Genomic DNA, 8,973 nt, shown 5'->3' with positions numbered 1-8,973 from the left:
GTAGCTTTAGACTTGCTTTAATTAGGGAAATATTTCTTAAATGTTAATAGCGTTATTCCATACAAAGAAAATCTCACTTTTTAAACCTAAATCATTAAATAATTTATATAAACTATTATATAAATCTGATTTTAATAGATTTAAATGGATTTTTAGAAAAATATTTTTGAGGTTATGTTGAAAATTTTGTTATTATATTGAATTTTGTCATAATTTAATATAAAAAACTCAGTTTTTAAGCTTAAATCATATAAGAATATCTTTGAAGCTATAAAATACTTTGGATTTTGATAGATTTAAATCGATTTTTAGAAAAATATTTTTGAGGTTATGTTGAAAATTTTGTTATTATGATGAATTTTTTAATATTTTAATATAAAAAACTCAGTTTTTAAGCTTAAATCATATAAGAATATCTTTGAAGCTATAAAATACTTAGGATTTTGATAGATTTAAATCGATTTTTAGAAAAATATTTTTGAGGTTATGTTGAAAATTTTGTTATTATGATGAATTTTTTAATATTTTAAAATAAAAAACTCAGTTTTTCAGCTTAAATCATTTAATAATTTCTTTAAGCTATAAAATATATTGGTTTTTTATAGATTTAATTAGATTTTTAGAAAATTAATTTTGAGGTTATGTTGAAAATTTTGATATTATGTTGAATTTTGTGATATTTTAAAAGGAAAAGCTAAGTTTTCAAGCTTAAATCATGTAATAATTTCTTTAGACTATTACCTAATCTAATTTTGATAGATTTAAATTGATTTTTAGAAAAATATTTTTGAGGTTATGTTGAAAATGTTGATATTATAATGAATTTTATATTATTTTAAATAAAAACTAGATTTTTAAGCTTAAATCATTTAATAATTTATTTAAGCCATAAAATACTTTGGATTTTGATAGAATTAATTGGATTTCTAGAAAACTATTTTTGAGCAGTTAATTATTGAAATTATATTCCATTTTTGGACGAATGAAGCTAATGTATACACGAAGTAGGTCAGAAGGGGAGAAATATGCCCGACAACGTCTCAAGAGACCCAAGCACCTAAAAGTTTTCTTCGCTATATCAAATATAGCTCTCTCCCATGCGGTGTATTTGTCCCCATATTGAGTCTAATAAGGAAACTAGAAATAAGACGAGAAAATTTTACCCGGACACCGAACGAGATCAACATTAATGCACTCTGTTGCAAAGGCTTTCGAACGGTCGAGCGCGACTACCTTACTCTCTCCCATGCGGTGTATTGGTCCCCAGTTAAACGAAGACTGCGTAAGCCATATTGTCTCTGTTCATTCAGAAGTCTATTCGTTTCTAAATAATTGGCAAGGTGATAGATTAACATGCTCTTCATTACCTTCAAACAAACTGTAATTTGGCGATTATTATCCGGATTGGTGTTGGGGATTGGCTGGACGTTGGCAACCTTCCAGCAATGGGGGCCTAAGATTGACCGCTCAGCTGCAATTGTCTTAAATCTGTGACTGTCACCTTACAAAAATGGTAAGACTGTTTTAATGTACTAATTTGCTAAAATATTACATGATAAAAGAAATTTGAAATCAATTTAAAAAAAAGTAGTATTTTTAGTACCTTTTTAAAAAAAGTAATAATTTGATAAAATATCGCATGTTAAAAGAAATTTTAAATAAAAATCTCATTTTCAATCAATTTTAAAAAAAGTAGTATTTTTAGTACCTTTCAAAAAACAGTATTTTTGCTACTTTTTATAACAAAAGTAAGATTTTATGGTAAAATATTGAAATTTGTAAATACATTTTTAGTAAAAATAACATTTCAACGATTTTTAAAAAAGTAGTATTTTTAGTACCTTTTATAAAAAGTAGTATTTATACTACTATTCATACAAATTAACAATTAATAAAGTAAAAATTTTAATTTTCAACGAATTTTAAAAAAGTAGTATTTTTAGTACCTTTTATAAAAAGTAGTATTTATAGCATTTTTATTAAAAAAGTACTACTTTGGTAAAATATTGCATATTAAAAGAAATTTTAAATTAATTTTAAATAAAAATCTCATTTTCAATCAATTTTAAAAAAAGTAGTATTTTTAGTACCTTTTTCAAAAAAGTACTAATTTGATAAAATATCGCATGTTAAAAGAAATTTTAAATAAAAATCTCATTTTCAATCAATTTAAAAAAGTAGTATTTTTAGTACCTTTTTAAAAAAACAGTATTTTTGCTACTTTTTATAACAAAAGTAAGATTTTATGGTAAAATATTGAAATTTGTAAATAAATTTTCAGTAAAAATAACATTTCAACGATTTTTAAAAAAAGTAGTATTTTTAGTACCTTTTATAAAAAGTAATATTATACTACTTATCATGAAAATTAACAATTAATAAAGTAAAAATTTAATGTTAACGAGTTTTAAAAAAGTAGTAGTTTTATTACCTTTTGAAAAAGTAGTATTTATAGCATTTTTATTAAAAGAGTACTACTTTGGTAAAATATTGCATATTAAAAGAAATTTTAAATTAATTTTAAATAAAAATCTCATTTTCAATCAATTTTAAAAAAAGTAGTATTTTTAGTACCTTTTAAAAAACAGTATTTTTGTTACTTTTTATAACAAAAGTAAGATTTTATGGTAAAATATTGAAATTTGTAAATAAATTTTTAGTAAAAATAACATTTCAACGATTTTTAAAAAAGTAGTATTTTTAGTACTTTTTGTAAAAAGTAGTATTTATACTACTATTCATACAAATTAGCAATTAATAAAGTAAAAATTTTAATTTTCATTGAGTTTTAAAAAAATAGTATTTTTAGTACCTTTTGTAAAAAGTAGTATTTATAGTATTTTTATTAAAAAAAGTACTACTTTGGTAAAATATTCTTATTAAAAGAAATTTGAAATTAATTTTAAATAAAAAAACTCATTTTCAATCAATTTTAAAAAAAGTAGTATTTTTAGTACCTTTTAAAAAAAGTACTAATTTGATAAAATATCGCATGTTAAAAGAAATTTTAAATAAAAATCTCATTTTCAATCAATTTTAAAAAAAGTAGTATTTTTAGTACCTTTTTTAAAAAACAGTATATTTGCTACTTTTCATAATAAAAGTTGTAGTTGATGGTAAAATATTGAAATTTTTAAATAAATTTTAAGTAAAAATAACATTTCAACGATTTTTAAAAAAGTAGTATTTTTAGTACCTTTTATAAAAAGTAGTATTTATACTACTATTAATACAAATTAACAATTAATAAAGTAAAAAAATTTAATTTTCAACGAGTTTTAAAAAAGTAGTATTTTTAGTACCTTTTGTAAAAAGTAGTATTTAAAGCATTTTTATTAAAAAAATGTACTACTTTGGTAAATTATTGCATATTAAAAGAAATTTTAAATAAAAAATTCATTTTCAATCAGTTAAGAAAAAGTAGTATTTTTAGTACTTTTTTAAAAAAATTTAATTTTTTGTACTTTTATAACAAAATCAGTATTTTATAGTAAAATATTGAAATTAGAAAATAAATTTTTATTTTCAACGGGTTTTAAAAAAGTAGCTCCGGAGGCCAATTGAAATCACCAAGACGGCTGTTACTCCCATTAGTGAACATAGTGCGCAAGAGATCGACAGGGATCCTGCTGAAACTGAAGATCAGTTTTGTCGATTTGAAGGATCTTTTTGATTCTTATATTTTCAAATGAACTAGAGCATTGGGTTCTTAGAAAGGTGTTTTAAAATTGGGCAAATGATCGCGCCAAACCGAATGATCTTTGATCCTTAATTTCTCAAATACAATATAGCTCATTTAAGATACCAAAAGGTGTCTTAAAATATTATTATTCATTAACTTTCCTTCCGAAAAACTTCATTTCAAATCCTTTACATCCTTTAAACTACCATATACATATGTATAACACTTCAACAGAAATTTGTCACCCTCTATCAACAACTAATTTAAAATAAATAACAAACAGTAGCCACGAAACTACTTTACGTACATATTTGTGGCATGAGAACCTGCTGTTAAGCTAAATCACAGTCAAAAAGTAACGTTTCTAAATGAATAAATAATGAAAATGTAAACAAAAACTCAGCTCTCAGCTAAAGAGAAAGAGAGAGGAGATACAAGATTACAGAGATATTGAAAAAAAGTACCGCAATTATGACCCAAAATAAATTTACGTACGTAGAAAAAGTCACACGTTAGATTAAATTAAATTGATATTTTGACAGCATGCTGCTCTTTTGACTTATGCCACATAATTGTGCCACTAATAGGATTAAATATCTCTTCAGGAGATGACAAAAAAATAAAATCAAAATCAAATTAGTAATAAATACCAGTAAAACTTCCCACAAACTCAAAAAACAGGGTAGGTTTTTCATTGGTTTAGTTTCAGTTTTACAAACAATTGAAGGATTTTGAAAGTGTTTGATATATTGTGATAAAAAAAGATGACAGTAAATGATCAATAATAACACGTGCTAGAAAATGCAATAGAAAAAAGCACGTGTTGTTAAAGATAATTTTAAAAAACGATTAAAAATTGAAACAGAATCTTGGGGATTGTTTAAGATTTGAAAAATATTTCGAATATGATTAGAGACAAGGCAAATTTTATTTTAATTTAAAAGTGTCTAGTTAATATTCTATTTAAAGATTAAAAATTAATAAAATTAGCTGAACTTTGAAAAATATAGTCATGACCTTCTATCCTTCTGTATGTTGAAATCATATTTCAGTAGCCCCCAAATAACTTACATACCTGATTTATACATCAATATACCCGCTATGGTCCCGGTTGGGTTGCTTTTAAAAATCGAGAAAATCGGCCCACAAATGGCTGAGATATAAGCAAAAATCCACAACTACCTCGATTTTGTTAACCTATTTTTGATCTATTTATATCTGTAGTACCAAGTCATTAATATGGGACAATATGGGTATCTAATGATAGCTACTTCAAAGACCTTTCCAACGATGTATATAACGTTATAGTAATTTGGACCCACACTTGGTCAAAATCGGTAAAAATATTTTTTAAACCGAAATTTTTTTTCAGCAAAAAAATTTTTTTTTTTTTTAAATATTTTTTCACTAATAAAATTTGTTTCATCAAACAAATTTAAAATATTTTCAATCTTTATCTTTAATTATTATTTAATGAAGGGTATATAAGATTCGTCACAGCCGAATATAGCTCTCTTAAACTTAATTTTTTTAACAATTTTATTAAATAAGCATAACTTTACAAATATCCTGGAAAATCTTTAAGAAAAAGCATAGAAATTTTCCTTGTTTTTAATTTTTTTCATAAAACTTTTCTTTCCCACAGCTTCTGACCTCCAAACAATTGTATTAATTTTCTAATTAAAACCTTTTTTTCCACATTTTCCCTTTAAAAATAAAAAACAATTTTCCTTTTTTAATACTCCTTCCCATGTTTTTGCAACGCCTCTTTTTTTATGACAGTGTCATTAGGATTTGCACTGGTTTATTAGCACACGCCGATAAACAGGAAATCAGCTACATTGAATTTTATTAATTGTGGGGATTAAAAAGATGCCTTTTTTTTGTTAAAAGGAGTGATAAGAGAGTGTGAACTATATAAGGGCAAAAAAAAAAGAACCAAACAGGGGATGTTTGCTGTCAACACTTGTGGAGATTTCTTTTCATACAATAAATAAAAAAAAATAAATGAATTACACAAACAAATGATAAATTGACCCTACAATTCAATAAAAACATGTTTTAAATTAAATTGAAGCTAAGAACTAAGACAATCATTAGTTTCAAGCAGATCACTGCTTCCTGTTTAAAAAGTAGTATTTTAGTACTTTCTTACAATATATGCCCTATTTTTAGTAAAATATTGAAATTTGAAATTCATTTAAAGTAAAAATTGAATTTTCAACAAGTTTTAAAAAAGTAGTATTTTTAGTACCTTTTGTAAAAAAGTACTAATTTGATAAAATATCGCATGTTAAAAGAAATTTTAAATAAAAATCTCATTTTCAATCAATTTAGAAAAAGTAGTATTTTTATTACCTTTTAAAAAATAGTATTTTTGGTACTTTTCATAGCATTTTTATTAACAAAATATACTAATTTGGTAAAATAGTAAATGATAAAGGAAATTTTAAATTAATTTTAAATAAAAATCTCATTTTCAATCAATTTTAAAAAAAGTAGTATTTTTAGTACCTTTTTAAAACAGTACTAATTTGATAAAATATAGCATGTTAAAAGAAATTTTAAATAAAAATCTCATTTTCAATCAATTTAAAAAAAGTAGTATTTTTAGTACCTTTCAAAAAAAAGTATTTTTGGAACTTTTCATAGCTTTTCCTACTAATTTCCTAAAATATTACATGATAAAAGAAATTTGAAATTAATTTTAAATAAAAATCTCATTTTCAACAATTTTAAAAAAAGTAGTATTTTTAGTACCTTTTGTAAAAAAGTACTAATTTGATAAAATATCGCATGTTAAAAGAAATTTTAAATAAAAATCTCATTTTCAATCAATTTAGAAAAAGTAGTATTTTTAGTACCTTTTAAAAAATAGTATTTTTGGTACATTTCATAGCATTTTTATTAAAAAATTTTACTAATTTGCTAAAATATTACATGTTAAAAGACATTTGAAATTAATTTTAAATAAAAATCTCATTTTCAATCAATTTTTAAAAAAGTAGTATTTTTAGTACCTTTTAAAAAATAGTATTTTTGGTACTTTTCATAATAAAAGTAGTATTTTATGTTAAAATTTTCAGTAAAAATAACATTTTAAAGATTTTTAAAAGAGTAGTATTTTAGTACCTTTTATAAATTTTAAATAAAAATGTAATTTTTAATCAAATCAATTTTTAAAAAAGTAGTATTTTTAGTTCCCTTTATAAAAAGTAGTATTTATACTACTTATCATTAAAATTAGCAATTAATGAAGTAAAAAATTTAATTTTCAACGAGTTTTAAAAAAGTAGTAGTTTTAGTATTTTTGGAAAAAGTAGTATTTATAGCATTTTTATTAAAAAAATATACTAATTTGCTAAAATATTACATGATAAAAGAAATGTGAAATTAATTTTAAATAAAAATCTCATTTTCAATCAATTTTAAAAAATAGTAGTATATTTAGTACCTTTTTAAAAAAGTACTAATTTGGTAAAATATCGCATGTTAAAAGAAATTTTAAATAAAAATCTCATTTTCATTCAATTTAGAAAAAGTAGTATTTTTAGTATTTTTTAAAAAAATAATTTTTGGTACTTTTTATAACAAAAGTAAGATTTTATGGTAAAATATTGAAATTTGTAAATAAATTTTCAGTAAAAATAACATTTCAACAATTTTTAAAAGAGTAGTATTTTTAGTACCTTTTATAAAAAGTAGTATTTATACTACTTTTCATACAAATTAACAATTAATGAAATAAAAAATTTAATTTTCAACGAGTTTTAAAAAAGTAGTATTTTTAGTACCTTTTGTAAAAAGTAGTATTTATAGCATTTTTATTAAAAAAATGTACTAATTTGGTAAAATAGTAAATGATAAAAGAAATTTTAAATAAAAATCTCATTTTCAATCAATTTAAAAAAAGTAGTATTTTTGGTACTTTTTTAAAAAATTTAATTTTTTGTACTTTTATAACAATTTTATAGTAAAATATTGAAATTAGAAAATAAACTTTTATTTTCAACGGGTTTTAAAAAAAGTAGTAAAAGTAAGCTACTATTTTTTATAAAAAGTATTTTTCATATCTGTTTTTGAAATGTTTGTATTTTTAGTGTAATATGGAAATTTTAATTGTTTTTTAAATAAATTTCCCATATTTAATAATTTTTCAAAAACTACTATTTTTAGTACTTTTTTAAAATAGTAAAATTTTTATTAAAACAATCAAATTTTATATAAATTTTGAATATAATTCGCATTTCCACTGATTTTTAAAAAAGTACTATTTTTAGTACCTTTTTAAATAGTACGATTTTTAGTACTTTTTTATCAAATAATGAAATTTTGAGTAAAATAATTAAATTTTCTATAAATTTTAACCAAAAATTCTCATTTTCAATGAATTTAAAAAAGTACTATATTTTTCATTATAAAAAATGAATTAATTTATGGATTAAAATTTTTAATGGATTCTGACAACTCATAAATTCAGAATCCATTAAAAATTTTAATCCATAAATTAATTAATTTTTTATAATGAAAAATGTAGTACTTTGTTTAAATTCATTGAAAATGTTAATTATTGGTTAAAATTTATTGAAAATTTTATTATTTTCCACTAATTTCTTTAATTTAGTACATTTATCAAAGTCACAAAACCATCAAAAGTGCTTAAAGTTTTCTCCAAATCCCTTAAAGGCAAAAATAATAACCTTTAAAAGGAGATATAGTCCAGTTGAAAACCATCACTGTAAAACTTTCCTTGGTTTTACAGTAGATGGAGTCTTTGTAAAGCTTTCTTTCAGCCAACAATTTCTCTAAAGTATAGCCAAGACATAAACCCTCACAAAGCTGTATCAAAGTTCCCTTAAATTATAGTTTGATTGCTAATGTGTCTCTGCTATTTATTTTTGCTGATATAGTCGAGTTCAAAACCATCAATAGGAAAGTTTCCTTTAAAAAACACTAGACGGAGGCTTTGAGGAACACAAAAATATTTCTGTTAGGTCATATAGTGAAGTTAGAAACCGTAACTAGGATAGTTTCCTTTATATGCCATTGAGGAGCAAGGCATGAATTTCTTAAGTTTAGCAAATACTTAAACCTTAGTTTAACAGGAAATGTATATCTGTTTGCTAATATAGTTAAGTTTAGAACCATCACTAGGAAAGTTTGCTTTAAAAAGCACTGGAGCCTTTTAAAAACATAAACTGAAGTTAGAAATCATCACTAGGAAAGTTGCTTTTAGAAGCCACGGACAAATACAGCCATCGGTCATCAATTTCACAAGTTCAGTAAAGCCT

The sequence above is a fragment of the Calliphora vicina genome, chromosome 4, assembly GCF_958450345.1.
Source record: "Calliphora vicina chromosome 4, idCalVici1.1, whole genome shotgun sequence".
NCBI classification, from domain to species: domain Eukaryota; kingdom Metazoa; phylum Arthropoda; class Insecta; order Diptera; family Calliphoridae; genus Calliphora; species Calliphora vicina.
The sequence above is the reverse complement of the archived record's forward strand: the minus strand, read 5'-3'. Positions refer to the sequence as shown.